This window comes from Pelmatolapia mariae, linkage group LG20 (genome assembly GCF_036321145.2).
Source record: "Pelmatolapia mariae isolate MD_Pm_ZW linkage group LG20, Pm_UMD_F_2, whole genome shotgun sequence".
NCBI lineage: Eukaryota > Metazoa > Chordata > Actinopteri > Cichliformes > Cichlidae > Pelmatolapia > Pelmatolapia mariae.
The window spans coordinates 41720760-41745890 of record NC_086244.1 but is presented as its reverse complement, the minus strand read 5'-3'; the positions used below and the strand labels follow the sequence as shown (position 1 = coordinate 41745890).

General features: G+C 38.6%; 1 protein-coding gene across 3 annotated transcripts in view; it reads left to right on the top strand.

Moving 5' to 3' along the window:
- The window catches only part of LOC134618777 (paired box protein Pax-7-like), an 86095-nt gene that overhangs the window by 2256 nt on the left and 58708 nt on the right, over positions 1–25131 (top strand). The gene's annotated exons all lie outside the window — the stretch shown is intronic.

The window sequence follows — 25131 nt, the reverse complement described above, 5'->3', positions numbered from 1 at the left end:
TTTCCTCTGAAATGACATTTAGCCTACAAACAAACAAACGCTAAATAAATACATGAACCTAGCCAAAAATGGCATAATTACATATATGCATGTATTAAATTCATAACTTTTAAAATGAAAAGGTATAGTAAATATATCGTTATAGTACGATTTTAATGGAAGATGTTAAATATCCCCTCTTCATATTTCTTTCATATACACACGTATACATGGCGGTTGGAAGCTTTTGTTTGGTTCATTTTTATTAAAATGACGTCGATGCAGCATGTTTGAGTGTAGCGTGTGGACGGCCGTCTGTTCTTTAAACTTGAGGCCTGCAGCGGGCCCAGTGCTTTCTGACCACTGGTTTAACTGGTGATTTTTTTTTTTCAAACAGCTATCAAGTCTCCCCCTTTCCACATTCTTCAAAAGATCAGCCCAGCTAGTGTCTCTGTGTCATCCGAGCTTGGCATTTCATAATTTGAAGACTTAGCCTATTACAGCTGGTAATGAAACCTGCCTCTGTTGAATAGGCGTCTGTGTTGGAGAGGGGTGTAATAGCTGGAAGGCATGGTAAGAAATATATTTATCCCCTATCAGCCCTCACTCTCACAGTCCCAGGCACACGCTGTTGAAGGGCCTTAAAGCAGATTAAATTGAGCCTTTTATTTCTTTTCACTTTCATCTCTCAGTGGCTCACTTCATGGTGTGAAGCCTGCAGCATAAATTCATGAGATTGTAAGCTTTCCGCTCCCCTTGTTTAGATAGTATTTTTTAAATATATATATAATTATTTTAATTTTCAAATGTTTTTTTAATGTTTACTTTTGGTGGCGTGCTGTACATATTTCAGCAGGAGTCAGAGTGAATTTTAGGTTGAGTGGAAGAGGCAGTAGTGATTGAGACAAACTCATTGAAGGGTACTGTTTACCAGTTTTATTTGATCCATTATATGAGATGATTTTTTTTATTTACATGATATGTGAGCACTGATTACAGCAAGGGACAAGCTAAAAACGACATAAAATGAGAAAGCCTAATTTGAAATAACCTTTAAAAGTAACACACACACACACACACACATGTGATTCCTATTGAAGTATTGCTCAGATGTATGCAATATTCCGGGCACATCCTGTTCTAGTCTGACATTTGCATATAACTGATAAATGACAAACTTACTGTTAATCTTCAGTTAGGATCATTGTTTACGTTTGCTAAATGTACATATCAAAGCTTCAAAGTAATGGCCTTGGTTCTGTAAATTACCGTCACGTTGTAGAAAACACTGAAAATGCTTCTTGGAGGTGACTGGAATCCAGTTAAACAGCTGTTCAGGCTTTCTTTTTACAGTTTATAGCACTATTTAGTGTGTATGCTGTGTCTTATAGATATAAATAAGCATTATGTAGAAAAAAACCCTCTAGAGTCCAGCCTGGTTGAAAGAGAAAAGGTACACAGTGAGGATAGAGAAAGCACTTCAAACAAATCCAGTGGAGGTGACGGGAAGCTTCTTTGCAGAGAGCACAGTCTGTGGGAAGTTGCAGCTATTAATAACAATTTCCCCGGGCATTCACACTTACTCTACTCCACCTTCACTTTCTTCCAGCTATTTTACCCGGGTTGAAATTGAGGGAGACCTAAATGCTGTCTGCAGATAACACAATCATCACAGCCATGGTCCTGGGCTGTGCATCACTGTATTAAACTGGGATTAACCTCTCTTTTCTCCTCTGCTGTTGTGCACCAAAATTCACATTTTTAACAGCTGTGTTACAAAATGTAAAGGGGATTGGAAGTCAGTGGAAGTGTATCAGCAGTAATGAGTAGTGATTCAAAATAATCATGACAGTAATGTGTCACAGTCATTCGTGGGGTAAAAATTCAAAATGCTGCTGGCATTTGCGTCAGTGTGAGGATCTGCAGCTTTTCTGTCTTTGACCTGCGCTAACAGTTGGCATGCTTAAATATAGCACTTTGAAGGCATCATCCCAAAGTGCACATGTAATTTATTTCATTTTAATTAAACAAAGAATTGTAAATAATACAATGAACATATAAAAAGTGTATTGAATTTTAAATCTAAAACTAAAGAAGGTTTCCAAACGTCAGAAATAAATCCCGTCACACTGTGATTCCAAATCTTTGTGGAGATAATATTTGTTGTCTTACGTAATGATCTAGATTACATCAAAGCATTACCACCGATCAGATGTATAGTTTATAATGATGTACTGTAAATAAAATTTTGTAAGATCCTTGATGAAATTTTGTTCACGGTATATGAATATAAAATGTATTTTAATATAGTATGTTACATTAACACTTTATTGTACTAATAAAAGAAGTGATATAAAAATCCAATATAACCAAAAGTCTTAATTTTTATAGCGAGCGATAAAATAAATTAATCACTAGTGAAAATGTAAAAAATCAGTGATGTGAGACCATGATGTTATAAACATCATCACGTAGCCCTCGACTAAACATTCCTAGGATGCACTGATTTTATAGCAAATCATTCCTCTGCAGGACAAAAGAATGCAGAGACTTAGGAATCAGCTAACACTATCCCTAACGCTTTGAAAAGAATCAACATATAGACATGCTGGTAGTCTGTGATTATGGATGCAGAGGTTGTTTTGCGTCATAACAGTGAAATTTTACTCCCTTACAAATGAGTTATAAGTATAAAAAAAGGCACATATGTTCACAGAAGCTGTTTCCACTGTAATGCTGACTATTGAAGCTGTGGTGGTATGCTGGCCTGAGGGAGACCTGAGGGCACGCTTCCTCTGCTCTGTTTCAGACTTTAACAGCAGAGGAAAAAGTAGGTGAGGAAGGTATGAAGCTGCTGGAGCAAAGTGAGGAGCTTAGAGGCTTTGATCCTCTGTTGCTTTTCATTATTTGTAGCATTTGTAGTGACACTGCCACAATGAGGGTTCATCACATAGCTGAAGCCAACACTGCCTTCAGGCTTGCCTGTATAATAATTAAAGCCCATTTTCTATATGAGAGAGGATCTGTCCAGCCCTCTGTGCCCCCAACACTAATGCCATGCCTCTGTTTAGAGGGACGGCCTCTCTTCCTGTGATGTCTGAGTGAAATCATTGTGGTTATTTGGAAACAAATGACATCAAGTTTTCACATCTTGAATTAATAGCTGCCTTCCTTAAAACCAGAGAGAAATATTTAACATACATTTTAAAATTACAGTTGTCTATGTGAAGCGTTTTTTTCTAGGCTTTCCCTCTCTCTCACCATGTGAAATGAAGGGAATCATAGTTGGATGAGGTTCTGGAGGTGGGCAGGGACAGCATTAGATCCCTGTGGGGAAACTGGGTCACTGCAGACGCACAGAGGAACAGGATAAAGCACAGTAACACAAGACACACAGCAAATAGGAAAAATCAGAAAGCAACATGGGAACGTTTTATTCGAATAGCCTTACTGTGTGGAAAGATCAAAACTGAAATATTTAATAATATAAAAGACAGTCATCAGAAAGTGAGTCAGTTAATGTAGAAATGTGTGACTGTAAGGTTTCAGATTAAAGCAGGTTCAGGGCTTGTTGTCAAAGATGAACAATGCTAAATATAAGTTGTTGCTCCAGGGAGAGCAGAGATTTCATTAGTGGCCGTTAGAGGTTTTCTAACAGTTGATAACAGAAGAAATAACTAAACAAGTTTGTATTTCCAGTCTTTGATAACATCTACTTTAAGCAAAAATTTCAGCAGTAAATCAGTAAAAGTTTCAGACTTCTCAGTTGTTTTAGTGATCATGTTTTCATTTACATATGTGGAGGAATTTTCTGATTTTTATTTTTCCACATCCAACTTAAGGATTACATGTGAAAAGAAGACTGCAATTTGCAATAAAAGTGAAGACTATTTGTGGAGTGATTCACATGTGTTTTAGGCCATTGTATTGGTTGTTCAAATATGCCTTAAAAATAGGCACCGAGATATTTAACAAGAATATTTTCCACATAATTTGTTATGTTGCATATAATCAGTCTAATGCTCTGTATAACAGACGTTCAGATGTATCATGTGCCCACAAATTAATTTTGTTTGTCGCAGCTTGCTTTGATGATGAATGATAATACTGAATTACTGCTGATGACAATGATAATGTGGATGAATCAAATTCAGTGACCAGCAGAAGGATCCACAGGTTCTACAGAAAATCAGAGAAGAATACCTATTTTTACACCAGTTGATCTGCTAATATTTTCTTATTCCCATTTATGAGTATTGGTTCCATTTCTATAGTCTCATCAAACAGAGACTGATTTCTTTCAGACATTTCAGTTACCACCAAGTTAGGTAGTTGATAAATTCATTTAATACTTTCAACATATGAAACATCTTAAAGGTTTACACCAAGAAAACATCACACTTGATTGTAATTGTTGGTACTTAGAGTGCAGCTAATTGTATGATTTCTTTTCCTTTTCAACAGCTATAAGCATGTTTGCCGGCCTGACTTTCCTTTATTTCTGCAGAACTGGGGACTTCTCAATGTTGTCTTTGAGAAAACAAATATATATAAAGGGGAGCTACTGAACTGGGAGAGGGCTTTGAATAGGAGAATAGCAGCCCACTTCTTAGCCGTGGAGTGTTTAGTAGCCATCCCTTAATCCTTCTTTCATTTGCCGACAAATGCCAAGGATCTTGTCTGGCAACCCAATAGGAAGCTGATCAGCCAACAAAAGAGGAATGGTCCACAAAGAGCAAGCAGGCAAAACTGGGATGAGGGCAGTCAGAAGCCTATGGCATCCCATTAACAACCCATTTGTAAAGGATATACACAGCGCAAATGCAAAGAGAGCAATATAATATTTGAACAAACAATATTATAACAAACTGATGCAATGTTAACACTTTGGTCAGTCTGAAACCTTAAAGAAATATTATACCTCGGCTGTATAATTTCTGAATTTGTATCGCTCGTGTCATTATTCTATGAATTATATTGATCAACGTTTTACATGTATTTTTAAATGAGTGGAATACCTCATAGCTGGAAAACACTAAATGTCAAGATAAATTTTTGGAAACCTTAAAAAGCCTTTTTAGATTTGAAGATTTCACCTTTTCAAGGTTTAAGAACTTCATTTGATATCATGTGCTTGATTGGTTTGTTAGCTGCCTGTGTCAGGGTGTAGAAGGGAAATATCTACTTTAATCCGGTTCATTTGGCTGCACGGGAAAACTTTCCGCTGTATGCTAACAGACCATTCAGAGAATGTTCTTTCTGCACCTTGCTTCTCTCACAGCTGGCTGTAGGATTAAACTCTGCTGTCTTTAAAGACACCGCTCCCTGCCAAAATCAGTCGGACCAGAAATACTCTGCTGCAGCTTTGTAATGCCTTTTAGGTTATTCTTCCATCTGCAGCACCAATGAATTTATTTTGAAATTAAACTAGCTTAAAAATTAAGCATGGATCAGTTTTAATGTAGATTACATGTTGATTTGCAATGTCACTTCCTTTATAATACAGCAACACCATATAGCTTGTGATTCTTTAAAAACGAGATGCCCCTGAGGTTTAGGAGGAATAATGTTCACAATTCAAAAAAAAAAAAAAAAAAAAAGCATATCAAAGCAGATATCTGGATTTATAGAAATAACAAGGCCATAGTTCTCTTGCTTTATTGCAAAGCAAAAATTTTAACTATTATTGTTCAGTATAAAAATATAAACATGTAAACCAATCATCCTGTTGCTGTATTATTCATGGAATTCCATATTGTTAAGGTCCCAGGAAAACTAGGATACAATTCCAAAAACCCAGACTCCTCAGATATTATCTTAAGTGTGAGTGTTGGGGCCTGTGCCTAATTAATATGAATGAAATTAAGCATGAAAAGAAAAGATTTGCATTAAAGGAGGATCCAAAGAACAAGATCATAGTATAATACTGAAAAGAGGGTTTGATATCTTTTAATATCCCACTGCCTGTTTAATTTTTGTTTCAAATGTTAAATTTTATGACAAACATAAAACAAGCAAAAATGAGCAGAGTGTGTGTGTAAGTGATTATCTGTATTGGATGATTAGGAAATCATCTAAGAATTATTTAGCAAGTTTAATTTCTGTGGGGGTGAGTGGCTTTTCTGTGGGTTCTCCATAAATTCATGAAGTAAATCTCATTTAGTGAACACCATCTATTCATTGTTATTGGCTAAAAAAACGACCTTAAATAAACAGAGATTACTCGGGTATAAAGGCCCAACAGTGTTTTTGGTTGGTGGGTGAGCAAATGTTCACTCTGTTTATAGGAATGAAAGTGGATTATCAGCCATTTCTCTATCACTGCAATAAAAATAATTCGAGCCAAATCTTTAGCACAGTCTTTGGTCATGGTGGAAACAGCATTGTTCACACTGTGGCTTCATGAGGGACCACACTCTGACACGCTAGTAACCTTGGATTAGTGAATGGATCTGCTGCAGCTCTTTGCACAAAAATCTTTTTTCACTTTGTTCTGAGAGAAGTCTAAAGGTTTCGATTAGCACAGCATGCGGTTCTTAGTAGGTTTTACTACAACCTGACCCACGAGAACAGCCTCAGCAGTAGTAGTGATTTATTCTCTGATTGTGTTTAACTCTAATTACAGCACATCAAAACAAAAATGTCACGTAAACCGGTCCAAAATTTTGCTGTAATTTCATATTTCGGCTGACACGCAATTACTGTGGATGGCATAACAAAATATTCACATTTACATCAAAACATGAGTTTGATGAAAATGACACTTTAATTTAATTAATCTTCCTTGTCTATGTGCCTATATTTATGTCTTTTAATTTAAAAAAATATCTTGATTTGAAGAATTTGCTTTTGCCCAGACTGCGAAATGTTTTGTGTTTGCTGTGTGCAGGCATGAGCAAGTGTGCAGAAACAACTTTTATGTATGTTGTGGGCCGCTAACAGGATGAGAAGAAAGAAAAATTAACCTGGGTTGAAATGGACTAGGAGGCCAGCCTGCTATTCTGTGCCTGCATTTGCCACTGAAGGAGTTGATGAACTCCTCCAAGTCTATTAAAGAAAGGAAACAATATGAACCGAAAGCTTGAGGCAAGCAGCCTGACAGTTTATAAAGTGGCTGCCATTGTAGCCTGAAGGCAGATGCATGAATACCTCTGAATAGACTCCTTCAAAGTGATACGATTGAGCTAGACAACAGCAAAATGCTGAAAGGCTTCTGCTCTGTGCTGGTGAGCTGATCGGCATTTCTAATGCTTCTGTTTTGAATGAATATGCAACTGCAGTGGGAGGGATCGCTGTGGCCGACGCTCTACTCTCTATTATTAGCATTAGAAGAATTCTTACAGCAACTTCAAGCAGCAGGTATAGCAGAACTACTAGAGAAGCATTTTACCTGAATGTCCTTTTTGGACTGCCTGCAGCAAACATTACCTAATAATGACATGGTTTCAACTCAACTGCATGAAAATAGTTAATGATAAAACAATAATAGCAGTGCAACACGACTGAAGAAAGCTCTATGTAACATGAAAGATGTGGGCGCTCTGTTCATTTGGATGAATGGGCCCTTTAAATAACCCAGAGTGAGATATAGGACTGTGCATATGAGAGGAAAGCCAACTTCTACTGAAGCCTGAAGTCACACAACACAATAATATAAATACCCTAGCTTTTTATTCCATTAATTAATAAACTGTATATTGCAGGGGTCTCAAACATACGGCCCACTATACAGTTATATCCGGGCTGTGCGATAATTTCCTATGTCAGTAATTAATGGCCCCTCAGTATGTGGGAGCCAAATCTTCAGCCCTGCTGAGAATTCATGCAGACAGGACTCTATTTTGATTGGCACACCATGCGAGCAATCGCATGTACAGACAGACTTGGATCATACCATTATGTAAAAGAAGGAAGGATGGCAGATGATCTGAAGACAAGTGTAGTAGTACAGGCCAGGTACACAGAGAGCCAAGTGCAAGCTTGTGGAGCAAAAACAAGCAAAAACATAAAATGAGCAGCATCTGGCTGCATTTTCATCATGTTGGAGAATTTATAAAATTAAGAGCTGGATAAAGGGATACCCACTTTTATTTTCAGACATTTTCCATTGTGCAAGACAAAAAAATAATAAAAAATTGTCTAGGCCTTAAACCTCATGTGTGTTCTCCTTAGTAGTAACAAATGCATAAAAATAAGGCTTTCATATAACACTATAAACAAAGTGTTTTTGAATGGCAGAGATGCAGAAATGTCTGCCTGTAGCAAAGAGTGTCTAAATGAGTCTCACAGGCCTGAATGTGCAGAAGAAGCCATTTATAATTCTTGGTTGAGCTGCTGCTCACAACAAACAAGCAGAAATTTTGGACTTTTAACTGTATTTTCACAAGTTTTCCTACTGATAAAAACCTCCCTTAAGGCCATCCATACTATACAAAGTAATAAAGCAATAAAAATTAAATAACAAAAAGTTTCTGTTTTTCACTTTCTGCTACAGAAATTTATGTTTTTTAAGACTACAGTTAAGAAAACTAAAACCAAACAAAAACTGAACAGTCTGGGCAATAAGCTACCAGAACTTTTTCTGTCATTTTACATGTTTATTTCTTATCATTAGAGTCCAAAGAGTTGTGCTCACAGCTTTCTGCTGTATCAGCAGTTAAATATGTAACTTCTTTACACTGATAGAAAGAGGTGTTTCACTGGTTCGGCCCACTTGGGGTCAAAGTGAATGAGACTGAGTGTAGCCCACAGTATAAATGAGTTTGACACCCCTGGTCTATTGCAGTCTTTTCTTATTTACTAATGTCTGAGGCCTCTATTTTTATGGTAAACATCCATGTGTACAATAATGACACCATACATCACCACTGTCTTTGAGTTTACAAAGAATTACAAGAAATATAATATTTAATTTAATGAATGGATCTGACTTTGAAAATACAAATATCCTGACAGCTCTAAAAAGCCAAATTTTGTACATTCAGTACTAAATAAAACTTGATTAAATTTTTCTCATTTTTCATGCAATGCATGCGAACCTTATTATGTTACTTAATTATATTAATTCACTTCACATTGGAGGAATACCTTTGTAGCTGTGATAAATTCTGTTGCATGCACTCTTAAGAGCAGGGTAGGCATAAAGGTCTTCTCTAGATCTTTTAGGGGCAGAAAAAGTCCAGTCAGCAAGATAAAAATACATACACAATACTTGACCATACCCAGCTCTTCTAACATATATCCAATGACAGGTGAGAGGGACGACTGGGTTCAACCCAGGTAGCTGAGACAGCAAGGTCCAAGGCTGTACTCTCAGTGCAGAGCTGCTGCTGCTAGCTAACTAAACTGAGCTAATTGTTGGGACTAATAAAGAAAATGTCTTCTGAAAAGGAACAGATAAAATGTCACATTTAGTCATGTGTTTAAACATATTTGATGTCAGTTTTTTGCTGTGGTTGTTGATCGGCAAGGAAGGACATTCTCCCTTTGTCCATGATTTGAACTGCCGTGCTCATTAAGAGGGAATGAATGAATAAAAAAAGCCAAGTGTATTCAGTTGAAAGAAGAGATCCTGCCCCCCTGATATCAGCAGATGTCACTGTTGAGGCATTTTAAGTTCAACAGCAGATTCGTTGCAAATTGAGAGAACATTTATTTTATAAATGATAATGGATTGAGATTTTTTCAGTCAGTTACTGTTTTTTGTTTTATATCATCTATCCATCTATCCATCTATCTATCTATCCATCTATCTATCTATCTATCTATCTATCTATCTATCTATCTATCTATCTATCTATCTATCTATCTATCTATCTATCTATCTATCTATCTATCTATCTATCTATCTCTCTGTGGGCCGCTAACAGGATGAGAAGAAAGAAAAATTAACCTCTCTCTGTCTCTCTGAGACACAGCAGGAGAGCGCAGCTAATCAAACGAAACGAGACAGGCAGGAAAAAAAATTGAAAACACCAACAAAGGACACAAGACTGCCAAAGTAAAACAGGAAACATAAGATAGGCACAGAGATGCAAACTTGATAGGGAGACACGACTGACTGGAGAGACACAGGAGATGCACAAACATAGAGACCGGTGAGACTAGACAAGAAATGTGTAGCACAGGGGAGACGCAGAGACAAAAACAAAGAATCACCACAAACTAACTGAATCAACAGAAACCTAAACACTCGGTCACCAGACTCAGGACCAAGACACTTATAGGTATGACAATATATTTAATATTTAGCATATCACACGACCTTCCTCCCAGTGCTGTGTGATAAGTTTGCAAATAAATATTAACTCAAGCCTAAACAAGGCCCTTGCTGATTTCCCTGTTGTTTTCCACGTTCTATGGGATGGAGAAAATATGATTCTGATTCCAAAAATGAATGTCAAGCAAGTGTAGCTGAGAAAACTCAGCTGAAAATGTTAAACTGATGTACACTTCTACCTTATTTAAATCACCAACATCCACCAGCACACATTCAGTAAACAAACTGACAGATGATTTTCTATCCAAAATCTCAGACATGATGGATAAGATCGCACCATTTAAGGTTAAAACTGTCTCTAGTAAAAAGAAGTCTCCGTGGAGAAGTGATCCACTGGTATGTAATGAAAAAAGAGAGTGCCAGCACGCTGAGAGAAAATGGCGGTAAAACTTGACCCCAGGTTCACTGCGAGATATATAAAGAGAGGCTGAATAAGTATCAACTAGCCCTGAAGGATGCAAGGGAATCATTTTTCTCTGAGATTATTCACAGAAACAACAATAATGCTAGGATATTATTTGCTACAATGGAGAGATTAACTACTCCTCCAGTGGCAGTAGCCCCTGAATTAAGCTCCATCAGGTCCTGCAATGAATTTGCCAGCTTCTTTACTGAAAAGATCTTGAAAATCAGAAGGTCAATCGGTACATTAGTTTCAACCCCAGTGCCGACGTTAAGCCCAGTTAACACCTATGCAGAGAAAATGACTCACTTTCAAACAATAAATCAATCAAGCCTTGATAAAATTATTGAGAAACTAAGCTCTGCCACCTGCTGCTTGGATATATTACCAACAGGTTTTCTTAAAAAGGTCCTCCCAGCCATCAGGGAGGATCTGATCCAAATAGTTAACACATCCCTCCTATCAGGTGTCTTTCCCAAAGCCTTAAAAACAGCAGTTATCAAACCAATATTAAAGAAGAAGAACCTAGACAGCACATTAATGCAAAACTACAGACCAATCTCTAATCTTCCATTTATTGGTAAAATTATTGAAAAAGCTGTTTTCCAGCAGTTAAACAGCTTTCTCATAATGAACAACCGCTTTGATATTTATCAGTCTGGTTTTCGTAGGCACCACAGCACCGAGACAGCCCTTGTCAAAGTGTTTAACGACATCCGTATAAATACTGACCGTAGTAAATCAACAGTATTGGTACTACTGGACCTTAGTGCGGTGTTTGACACCGTTGATCATGATATATTACTGGAATGTCTAGAGAGCTGGGCCGGACTCTCTGGTACAGCACTCGACTGGTTCAAGACCTGCCTTAAGAACAGGAACTTCTATGTGTCAATTAGCCAATTTTCATCACAAAATATAGAAATCACATGCGGGGTCCCCCAGGGCTCCATCCTAGGGCCCCTCTTATTTAGCATTTGCATGCTCCCGTTAAGCTAGATTATAACCACCAATAATATTAACTACCACAATTATGCAGATGATACTCAACTTTATATCTCAATGTCACCAGGTGATGTTGAACCTATCCAAACTCTTAATGCACTGAGCAAATTAACAACTGGATGTCTCATAATTTCCTTCAACTGAACAATAACAAAACTGAAGTACTTATCTTTGGAGCCAAAAAAGATCAACTAAATATCAGTAATCAGCTTAAACTGGTCCAACTAGAAACTACTGACCAGGCCAGAAATGTAGGTGTAATAATGGACTCAGACCTGAACCTCCAGGGCCACATAAAAGTAATAACAAAGTCAGCCTTCTATCACCTGAGGAACATTTCTAGGGTTAAAGGACTGATGACACAAGGAGACCTAGAAAAACTCATCCATGCATTTATCTCTTGCCGCCTTGATTACTGTAACAGTATCTTCACAGGTTTACCTAAAAAATCAATTAGACAACTGCAGCTGATCCAGAACGTTGCTGCTCATGTTCTCACTAGAACCAAGAAAATAGAGCACATTACTCCAGTTCTAAAGTCATTACACTGGCTCCCTGTAGCTCAGAGAATAGACTTTAAAGTGCTTTTATTAGTTTATAAATCCTTGAATGGGTTAGCACCAGAGTACATTAGAGATCTGCTATCATGGTACAAACCATCCAGATCAGTTAGGTCCTCCAGCTCTAGTTTAAGATAAGATAAGATAAGATAAGATAAGATAAGATAACCTTTATTAGTCCCACACGTGGGAAATTTGTTTTGTCACAGCAGGAAGTGGACAGTGCAAAAGTTATGAAGCAAAAATTAGAATAAAATAAAATAAGAATAAATACAATACACAACTGTACAGAATAGAATAAAATAACATACTATATACAGTAGAATAAAATAGAATAAAATATACAATAAGATAAAAATAGAATACAAATGCTATATACAACTGAGTAAAAATACAACGATGCCAGAAAAGATTATTGCACATTTGTGTTATTGCACATTTGTGGATGTGTGTGTATGATCAGTTGAAGTCTTTGTTGTGGAGTCTGACAGCAGTGGGGAGGAAAGACCTGCGAAATCTCTCCGTCCCACACCGTGGGTGCCGCAGTCTCCCACTGAAGGAGCTGCTCAGTGCTGTCACAGTCTCATGCATGGGGTGGGAGATGTTGTCCAACAGGGATGACAGCTTAGCCACCATTCTCCTGTCACTCACCACCTCCACTGGGTCCAGAGGGCATCCTAGAACAGAGCTGGCCCTTCGGATCAGCCTGTTCAGTCTCTTCCTGTCCCCAGCAGAGATGCTGCCACCCCAGCAGACCACACCATAAAAGATGGCTGAGGCCACCACAGAGTCATAGAAGGTCTTCAGGAGTGGGCCCTTCACTCCAAACGACCTGAGTCTCCGCAGCAGGTACAGTCTGCTCTGCCCTTTCCTGTTGAGGGCGTCTGAGTTATGAGTCCAGTCCAGTTTGCTGTTCAGATGAACACCAAGGTACCTGTAGCTGTCCACAGCCTCAATGTCCATACCTTGGATGTTCAGTGGTTGCAGTGGAGGATGTTTGTGCCTGCGGAAGTCTACCACCAGCTCCTTGGTTTTACTGGCATTGATCTGGAGGTAGTTCAGCTGGCACCAGTCCACAAAGTCCTGAGTCAGTCCTCTGTACTCCTTGTCGTCCCCATCAGTGATGAGGCTGACTATTGCAGAGTCATCAGAGAACTTCTGCAGGAAGCACTGGGTGGAGTTGTGGGAGAAGTCTGCAGTGAAGATGGTGAAGAGGAACGGAGCCAGAACCGTTCCCTGTGGGGCCCCCGTCTTCATCAGGTGGGATGTCAGAGCCACCGGCCTGTAGCTGTTGAGGTCCTTGGGGCGTGAAGTCTTTGGCACTGGGACAACACAGGAGCTGATCCAAAGCTGTGGGACTCTTCCCAGCCTCAGGCTCAGGTTGAAGAGGTGCTCCATCACACCACACAGTTGGTCCGCGCAGGGCCTGACGACCCTCGAGCTGATGCCATCTGGACCCGCTGCCTTCTTGGCTTTAATCCTCCTCAGTTCCCTCCTAACCTGGGTGGTTGAGAGAGACAGGCTGGAGCCTTGTGTTGAGTGTGTATTGGATGCTGTTGTTGGGGGTGGGGAGAAGTGAGCAGGGTGAATAGAGGAGGTGTGAAGTGTCTGAGGTGTCAGAGGTGGAACAGCAGCAGTGGGGGTGGGTGAGTCTGCAGCCGATGTTGGAGACTGCCTCATGGCTGAATCAAATCTGTTGAAGAAATGATTCAGTTCATTTGCCCACCTCACATCCCTCCCAGGCAGAGAGTTCTGACCTTTGTGGCCCGAGATGGTTCTGAGGCCTCTCCAGACTTCACCAACGTTATTTTGCTGAAGCTGGTTCTCCATCTTTTGCCTGTAGCTATCCTTCCCATTCCTTATCAGTCCCCTCAACTCTCTCTGCACCCTTTTCAACTCCTCTTTGTCTTTGGATTTGAAGGCCCTCCTCTTCTGCTTGAGGACAGCTTTAATTTCTGGGGTAATCCAAGGTTTGTTGTTGGAGAAACACCGTACAGTCCTGGTAGGTACGGTGTTATCCACACAGAAATTAATATAGTCAGTAATGCATGTAGTAAGGCTGTCGATGTCCTCTCCGTGGTCGTCACAGATCACCTCCCACACAGTGGACTCAAAACAATCCTTAAGAGCCTCCTCACTCTCCTCCGACCATCTCTGCACTGTGCGGGTGGCTGGTGGCTCCCTGCGCACTAAGGGCTCATACACAGGGACAAGGTGCACCAGGTTATGATCAGATCTGCCCAGGGGAGGGAGAGGTGATGAACTGTATGCCTCTTCAGCATTGGCATACAGTAAGTCCAGTGTTTTATTGTCTCTGGTTGGGCAGGTCACATACTGGGTGAAGGTGGGCAGTGTGGAGTCCAGTGAGGCATGATTGAAGTCCCCTGATATTATGAGAAGGGCTCTCGGAGATTGCGTTTGCAGTCTGCTGACCACTGAGTGGAGAGTGTCACAGGCTGCATCCGCATTGGCCGAGGGGGGGGGGGGACATACGCTGTTATCGCGATAACATGTGAGAATTCCCGGGGCAGGTAGTACGGACGCATGCTAATGGCTAACAGCTCAATGTCTCTGCTGCAGAGTTGTTCTTTCACAGTGATGTGCCCAGGGTTACACCATCTGTCATTCACAAACACTGTCAGTCCCCCTCCTTTCCTCTTACCACTGTCTCTCGTCCTGTCCGCCCGCAGCATCTGGAATCCCGGTAGTGTCACGCTCGTGTCCGGAGTTAGCGGTGTTAGCCACGACTCCGTTAGCATCATGATGCTACATTGCCGGTACTCCCTCTGTGACCAGGTTAGCGACGTGAGCTCATCCATTTTATTGGGCAAAGATCTTACATTTCCAATAATTACAGAAGGAAGAGATGGTCGATAACGTCTCCTTCTCGGGCGACGGCGCTCCTTCCCAGCACGACACCCCCGTCTTTTCCTCCTCAGCTCGCTGGGAATGTCGGCAGTACCGCTGCCGGACGCAGCGCTAACAGCTGATCCTTACTGTAAACAAAGGATCCCTGCTCTGGGTCCCCAGACACGGGTGAAAAAAGTAGAAAAAAAACTAAGAAAAACGACCAGAACTAGCACAAAACGGTAGAGCATGGTTGCAGAGTCTAATTACTAATACGTTAGTTATAAAAAATTAGGAGAAGAAAAAGATAAGAAAGAAAGAAACTCAGAATGAGCAGAGCTGCTGTAACAGGCTGCCGCACACGGGGGGCGCCGGAAGTAAACATTCACTGACTGTCTACTGACTGTCAGTGAATGTTTACTGACTGTCCCTAGAACCAGAACTAAACATGGAGAAGCAGCTTTTAGTTTCTATGCTCCTCACATCTGGAACACACTATCGGGAGAATGCAAAGCTGCAGAGACACTGAACTCTTTTAAGTCTAAAATTAAAACTTACTTATTTAGACTTGCTTATGAGTAACTGATCCTATTATGGCTCTCTACTTGTTTGTTTTTAATATTTCATATAAATTATTGTCTTGATTATTGTTTTATCATAAATGCTTTCTTGTAAATGTTTTCTTGTATTTTTACCTTTAAAGTGATTTATGTTCTATTTTATGTGTTTTATTTTAATCATGTAAAGCAAACCTTGAATTGCCTTGTGCTAAAAGTGTGCTATACAAATAAAATTGCCTTGCCTTGCCTAGTCATATATTCTGCAATACTGAAAATCAGACATTTTCAGCACATTGGTCCACAATTCAATCGGACCACTCCTAACTAAAGGTCAAAATAGCGCCCATACAGTGCTCAATAAGCTTTAGTAAGATATTTAAGGGGTCCGGTAAATAAGATTGAGTCCTTGAATTGGTAGTATAGCATGTGTGTAAATGGTAAATGGAATATGTAGTGCTTTTTCGACACACACACATGCACACGCACACTCTAATGAATGCAAGGACACTTTGTCTGGAGCAGTTGGGGATCAAATCACCAACGTTTCAATTAGTAGATGAATCACTCTAAATTCTGACGCTGTCCAGCCAGGTGTTGAGGTGAATCCCACTGTTGCATTTGTTCTTTTTTTTTTTTTTTTTTTTTTTTTTTTTTTTTTTTTTTTACCATAATACTCATGCTGTAGTTTGGTTTGACAAATTTCCTCCTGTTTGTAGAATTTTTTTTAAGAAACTACAGTTTGATTGTTCTGTATCATAGGCCTTAACAGTAAGCCTAATGGTTAAAGCCTTAAAACAGGTAGGGAAGCCTGACAGGTTTAGCTTTTGAGATGGGTGCATTTGCACCCATCTGGAGGTGAAGTTCAAATCATTATTTTGTTATTTTATTAAGTGAAAGAAGCTTAGTATTATTGCTGCTTCTGGATAAAAGAAAAACTGGAACAGTTTCTATTAGTAATCCAAGCAGTTCTGGTGTCAAACTATGAAGACCATTTTTTACTGTGAGCTATAAACATTTGACATCGAACTGATTTATGACTGTATAATTCAGAGTGCATTTGACATGTGACCCACATTTGCACAATGGTGGCACAAGCAAAGATGGTACAAAGGAAAACCTCACCTGTTCCTCCATCTCCTACAAGCACATCAGAGCTTTTTAACCGAAATCTGTAAAGATGGTCAGCAAGCACAAATCACTTCATTTTCTTTGCACCACTCTGATTGTTAATCTACTTTCTTCCAAAATAAGATTATACCGTTACTCTTTAAAACTTTCTGCTTTCTTTAAGCCTGCAGCTGTCCAGAAGGCTTTACTGTGTCGAGAATATCTTAAGAGTTCCTCTTATTATTATATTTGCTCCCAGCTCTAATCTGTATCAGTATGTATATTGACAGTCTGCAATTTTTGTTTATGGCTATTTTTTTATCTACTAAATAAAGACATGCATGCCAGTGCCTGGGGAGGAAAGAAGATAAAGACTTTGCATTAATAGCAGTTTGCTAAGACATAATGCTCTGATAAAGCCAGCGTCTTTGTGTGGGCTGGATTGAGTTCAGTGCCAGTTCTGTGTAGCGTTTGTGCAAACCGTGAGGCTTCTGTAACAGCTCCCATAGCTTTCGGGGAGACTATATTTTGTGGATGCAGTCAAATATTTTTCCATAGTTAAACGACAAAAGTTGGGATTTTTTTCATTCATTTTTCAAAGAAAGTGTGCAGAGTTTTTAAATCCTTTGGCAAATATTTTACTCACTGCTTTAACACGGCCTGTGCTGCACACACTCCACTCATGCTGCTTACTATACACTTTTGCTGCATTTGTTGTGACTAAATACTATTGTGAGGGAGCTGTATTGGAACAAAGGCAGGAACAATACTAAACTGTGTGAATGGGAGTGTGTGCAGAGGCGCAACAGCATCGCAGCGCTTCTCTGCTTCAGCTCGATTTTGCCCATTTGGGTTTGTATTTGAGGCCATTGTTGACAAAGCTGCTCCTGATGCCAATTGGCAGATTATATTGTACTTTCTGTTGTGTTCTTTGAATAATTTTTCAAACTTTGGCTTTGGCCTCAATTAGCTTAGTGTTTAGACCAGCAATTCAAGGACTTGTATTGTTGGTAAAGGCATACATAAATGAAAAGAGCCATCCCAGCAAAAATGAAATGAACCTCTAGCTGATTTTACAGTAAACTTCAAAAACCGTATTTACACATTCAGGACGGAAGCAGCTAAGACTTCCTTGTAGGAATATTCTTAGTAGAGTTTGCAACATTTAATGAGGATTGTTCTTTAATTGCTGGTTTATTTTGGCTGGTATTTTGGCTGGTAAACATTTATTTAACATTTATTTAACATACTAATGACTGAGCATTGTCTAACCTTGCAAAATGAACTATGCTGAAACATTTAGATTCTTATATTTCAGTCTTTCACATAAACAATATTAGTTAAAAATATGAACATTATCATATTATGGCACAAATAGCGCTGCACCATTTGACCTCCTTCATCCTCGATTATGCAGGCTGCACTTTGCTCGCTGCACAGCTTTAGTAAATCATTTTGGAAGTGTTTACTGAAATCTTGCAGAGTGTGACAGGGTCTTTTATTGCCTTTATGTCCAATGCCCCCCGATGAGGTGCTCCTTCTATACCTCTCACCCTCAAAAGGCCTCGGGAGGCTCCTGGGCAACTGTTATTTAAGAGAAGTCTACTTTGTGCTAAGACAGGATGGCTAACCACAGCCACAGCCAGCACCTCTCCATTTCACTTTATTCCCATTTGTTCATACACCTCCTAAATCTGTTTAGCTGCGTAGGATAAGAACAAGTCAGCAAGTAGAACTTTGCACCCTCTTTTTTTAATTAGTCCATTAGAGCTGGTATATGGATGGTAGAAACTATACAGATGAAGGAAATCCTTTCTATGCTAAGCTGCTACAGTATCCATTAGATCACATGACTAAAACTTAAAAGTGCCATTAAATTAAGACTTGCTAACGGTATAGTCTCACTGTGGTATTGACAGAGTTAGGTTTTCCTGCTTTAAAATATATCTTAGTAATATTATGGCAGACTCCATAATTATGTGGATCGTTCTGTATTGTCGGTATTGTATTTTCTTTTGTGTGCGTGTGTGATTTACATATCAGAAGGTCTGTCAAAGTGTCCTTCAGCAAGATACTAAACCCTAAGTTGCCCCCAATGTGAGAATCAGTGTGGCTGTGTCTTAGCAAAGTGCTGTATGGATCATGTCATTTTGGCGTGGCTGTAGCTCCGGAGGTAGAGCAGGTAATCTATTAATGGGAAGGTCCCTGGCTGTTGCAGTCTGCATGCCAAATATCCTTGGGCAAAATAACCTAGCAACCCCAAGTTGCTCTCCAATGCCTGCATTGGAGTATGCTCGATAGAGAACACTTAAGCATAGAAAAGGGCTTGTTTGAATGGGTGAAATGGGAGAGTAGAAAAGCACTATATTATTATCAGTCCATTTACCATAATTACTCTGTGACTACGGTTTGTAAAGACTTGCTAAGTGCTAGATGATTTCAGGCATTTCTTTCTTTGCAGGTGATTGTTGTTCTCAGTAAATACTAATACTAAAGTTAACTAAAGCCAAACAAATGCATTTTGCTCTGGCTCAGGTGTGCTCATAGCCTAAGCAGGCTGTAAATAAATTGAGACAGTGAACAAAAGAGAGATGCTAACAGACCATTTATTTCTCACACATGCAAACACAACAGCAGAGGACCAAACAGCAACATTAATATTCCATTCTGAGAAAAAAAAACATTGTTTTCAATAATAAAATTCATTAACTGTTGAGCCAACAGTCTGTTTAACTGGTCAGAGACTATTGAGCTGAACTGAAAGCAGATCCTGGGTGTAATTACACTGGAACTAATATGATTTTCACAATGACCCATAATTAGTTTCATGTAGCTCTCCAGAGCAGTTAGTCTTTGTCCCCATGTCTTGGTCAAAATGGGGAACAATATCATGACTATTGTCCATCAGACTGACTGTTTTCACACTGCATTCTTTCAGCAAATGTCTTGCATTATATCTGGCATATCAAAATATTAATGTCCTTTTCTGTGAACCCCAAACAGCTGTTTACACCTCTGCAAACATATGACAGTTAGCTTTCACTTCTACATTTAGTAAGCCTAATGATTGGAATAGTTTGCTTCATATAGTTAAAGATTATTACAAATATATTCAATGATACAGTAAAAATAATACGCAAACATAAAATTTGTGATTTGTTTATAAAAAACATTTTTATAAACATATGCCAATTTTATGTTATGAAAATGTAAAATAATATATTTACCAAAATTTCTTTATTAAAAAAAGACAAGTTGTATATTTTAAAGGTTACTTTAAATTAGTCATAGGCAAAAAAACAAAACAAAAACAAAAACAAAACAACAAATCCTCATCTTTTTTCTTTGTGTTTTTCTTTCCTTGTGTTAAACATACCCCTCAATAATAGGAAATAAAATTCTCAAGAAAGGACATACTGTAATAAAAAAAATGTTCATGGGCTTATTGCATGGGCTTATTATTGTTAGAAGAAAATAAACAAAATGTTTTCCCACCTAAAAGTATATTTAAATATGTACATTTTTCATAACGTATTATATAATGGATTTATCTTATTATGGGTATCCCATTAGGAAAATTGCATGAAGCTCTAGCAGACTTTTTTCATCATAACCTAACTGAAACATCAACAAGTTTTAGAACGATCCTTTAACTGTAGCTATATGGCCCCATTCACCCATTCTCACACACACACACACACACACACACACACACACACACACACACACACACACACACACACACACACACACACACACACACACACACACACACAGCACTTTATTTTATGCCTTCAAATACTTTCTAGTATTGGAGTTCTGTGACTTTCCCAAGGGAGATGCACTGCATGTTGTTGTGTGCAATGAAAGATAAAACATAAAAGCTTGGATGTGTTTCAGTGCTGGTTGTATTCACTCTGTAACAAAACTTGGCTCTTCTTGTGTTTATTATAGCTGCACATGTGTAACGCTGTGTGTGAATGTGTGAGGGTGCATGTGTCTGGGGAGCTACACCACACTCCCATTCTACAGATAAGTCATAGCATGCCAATCGGGAGATCTGGCGTGGACAAAGATGAAGTCCAGGTTTAGCCCCTCTATCGGCTCTAGGCGTCTGTCTCATTACCATAATCTCTGCTTTCCATTATCAGCTGAAAAGAGGAGCTGACCCTCCTGATCCACCGGCCTGTCAAACTTTAGTCTCATCCATGCTGGGGATTCTTATTGTGCTGCTTTCCAAAGCAAGCATGGAGCTGCTGCTAGCATGTGATACCAAACCTCCAATGGTGTTCAAGATGCCATTTGCAACACTGCAGATCACACTGTGCTATGCAGTCTTTTTATTTACATGTCAAATTCAATGAAATTCTCAGTGAGTTACAGCCTTATATAAATTAATATAAATTAATTCTCATGTGCTGTATTTTATGTGGAATCTGTACTCTGGAGACAAATTCAAGTTGAATTATAGATACAGTTCCTCATCCTTTTGATTGTAATTTTCATGCAGTTTATGGAGCTTGTTTGTCACTAAAAGACTTTGCGTTACTGACTAAATTGCCTGTAGTGGTGGGAATGGTACATGAAAGTAGACTGGCATTTATATAGCACTTTATGAGACTTACTGGAAGCCCTTTAGATAAAAATCAAAGTGAATCTGTACTTTTTATAGTAAATTTTATAGACATGTATAATCAGAACTTACCTAATTGTTAGAGCAAAAAGGTGCCATATTCAGGAAGTTACACTCCATCTACCAAATATATACATGAAACACATTTATTTTAAAATACACAATTTAGCCACAAGTGGATAGAGACAAAGAGATTGTTTTGGTATACTGATAAATACTAATAAACATTTGCTAATTACCAAATTGTGGTACTATAAAAAGTACTTCTAAAAGTTTTAATTACGTTTCCATATCTGGCACACTCTACATCATGTTCTTCTTCGGTGAAACGGTGTGATGTCAGAAATCAAAGCAACAGAATGATCTCACAACCTGGACAGACACAAACAGTCTGCAAGTATTGCTACTATTGTGTAGTGCACTTTAAAATACTGCTCATCATCTTTGCTGTTACAAAAACCATCAGCCTTAAAGTAACTGCTTTGGTAGTAAGGTGAATAAAAAAAAGTAGGTATACAAGAAAAAATTCAAGCTTATGGCCAGTTTTCTCAGCGAGGATGCTTCTTTTCTTTCACATTCTTCCTTTGCTGCCACCTCTGCCCTTCTCTTGCCCTAAATCCAGCAGCATGTGGAGGGAAAACAAATAGAGTCTATCCTGTCACAGCAGCACCCCGAGGACTCTGAGGTGCCTTTTGGAAAGTGATCCCAGTGGCCTCAAGTGTTGTCACGCTGAGTTAGTGCCAAATTGCTTTGCAGCAATCCTTCCTACCCCACTCCTTCACAAACCTACCAGCTACAAATAAAACACATACGGTATATTGAGACTTACATTAGAAATGTGGAGAAGTATAAATATAATTTTTTCATTATTTTTTTTACCTTGGTCTTTAGGAAAACAAACCTTAGAAGAGACTAAATGTTGAAAGAATTGATTTAATTAATGCAGCAGCATGTCCTGTGGCCACATGTAATCCGTTGACAATTCTCTAGTGGGAGTGTTTGGCAGAGGGTTGGGGGGTGGGAGTTAGGGGGAATACAAAAACATATTCTCCCTGAGACTCTTCCAGTGGCCTGTACTGTGAACCTCACACTAATCCCGTAATTCCTTGTTTAATTAAACTTCATAGTCGACCCTGTAGTTGTCCAAGTCAGTTTAACAGGCCTTTTCTTTTTTATTTTACAAGCAAGACCAACTTCTGAATGCGTTGAGATAAGTTAGTTGAATTCAGTTCATACAAAAAAATCAGTAACCAGGAAATATCCACAGCCAGAGCTCACAGTCAGTGTTGATAAGTATTTAAGACTAAATCGTCAGTGTTGTGACAGAACTCTTTGTCATCAGGATATTTTTGGTCTTTAAAGGCCTCGCACATGTGACTCTCATGGAACAGAGTGAGCCGTCTACACAGACTTCATTACTGCTTGTCCTTTGTGTTACTTCATGCTTGTGGATGTATCTTAGGTCCATCTTCTTGAGTCTTACTGCCCAACCACTCTGAACACTGACAGACTGAAAATCCTTGCACCCTAGTGCTAAGCACACTAACGTAGTTGTTATTCTGCTAATGTGCTGTTCATGCCTTAACTTCTGTGCAAACTCACTGTCGCAGTCACAGATCGAGGGTCAACTGTTCTGACAATTCTCACACATTTCTATCGTTCATCATACATCACATCTGAATTTAGAATTTTATAGTATAAGGTTTAATGCTGGCAAATATGACCTAAAATGGATGAAAATGGCTAAAAATGTTGAATGGCATCCCACAATTTAGATCAATTATTAAGAACTTATTAGAAAGGACCCAAGTGAATTTTAGCAAAACAAAAATCAGAATCAACCAACTTACTGTAATTCACTCCATATTTTTCAAATCTTCTGGAAGATTGCTATTAAAAACACAGAAATGTGCCTTATGTCATAACACAAAGATGGACTGGAGACCATAATAACTGCTCTACAATCCAACAGTTCATTTCAGATGAGTCTGCACACACTAGTTCCATAGTACTGTTACTATTTTCCATAATAGAATTACTAATTTGGTAATAGCAGTATGGAGATTTAAGTTTCAAGTCAAACATCTGCCGTGGCTACTGTACCCTCTACAAAATGCCTTGTGTTGCTGAGTTAGTGAAGCAGCTTGATGAGCTTTCTTATTGTATCTTGTGTTAACATGCATCCTTTTTACTGCACAAGAGTGTAACCGTCTTTGCAACTGTCCATTGCCAGCCATTTCATTTTGCACAAATCCAGCCAACTATTCCACGTTTGTGTAGTTTATCCTTATGACCAGATTGCACCATGTCGTTCAACATCGTCTTACTTATCACCAGACTGTGTTTATGTTTTAAAGAGAAATAATTCCGTTGTTACTGAAACCGATTCTACACATGGCATTTTGTAGAGGGTGTAGCAGCTGTTGCACTTTATCTTGAAAGAACAACTGTAATGTCTGTGAACAACTGTAATCTTGACATATTTTACTTTTTTCTCAATATTGACTTTATATTTAAAATGAACGATTTAAAAAAAAAATGTGGCACTTGTACCTATGCACCCTTTTCATATAATGAAGAACCCACAGTCATCAATATTCATTAAACATCTATCTATCTATCTATCTATCTATCTATCTATCTATCTATCTATCTATCTATTGTATAGTACTTTATTCTATTTTTTATAGAATTTTATTTTATTTTGTATAGTATTTTATTCTATTCTATTGTTTTTCTTAATTTTTGCTGCTCTTAAATTTATACTGTCCACTTTCTGCTGTGGCCAAACAATTTAGCATAAAGGTTTATCTTATCTTATCGTATCTTATCTTATCTTATCTTAGCTCAGACTGAGTTTGGAAAATTTATTCCCTTTATGCTATGGAGGTCCACAGAGTTCCATGCTAGGACCAATTTCATTTACAGTTTTTCTCAGTTGCTTTGGTGCTTTTCTCAGATCAGAATGAAAATTCTCAAAACCATTAGTGCAACCTCCACAAAATTTAGTCATTTGTGCACATCATAGTAGTAATTTCTCCTTCCTCTGAACAAATTGTAAATGCTCTTGGACATGTATCAGTTGCTTTCATACAATTCTCTGCCGTTTTATAACACTATCATTTGCTTATGTCATGTCAGTCAAAATGAACTCTACTTTTGGATGCTGAATAGTCGTTCCCAATAAAACTAATAGTCTTCATTTCATTGCTTGAGTCATTACATACAACATTGTTGAATTAGTTATCAAATTCTGTCAAGCAAATTTTATACCTTTTGTTTTAATTTTTCCTGGTAATGTCTCCTAAATTGAACAATTTCTCTCAGGTGAATTTCAGCTTTCACTGACGAGGAGGTGTGTGAAGTATTAGTTGTAAGCAATGACAATCCACTTGTTCACAGTCACTCATGGATCAATCTCATGAACCCTCAATTGGCAAGCATATATGAACCGAGCAGGACATAGTGTGTACCATTTCTACAATTCTGTGACACAGAAATGGAAGGTCAGCATCGTGGAATAGGGGTGAGGATGCAGGGGGGACAAAACAGGGGAAGAGGGAGAAGACACCAAATACATAGGCAGATTCCTAATGAAATTAGGGCAACATGTTGACCATGTTGACAATCACGGCCTCACAATGGATGAGGCTGGTCGGAGGGTGCAACCAAATGTTGGAAGAACCACTGTGAATTCAATCATTCAAACATTTCGTAGGGAGAACAGGTACGTATAGCATTGGACAGTAATCCAACAT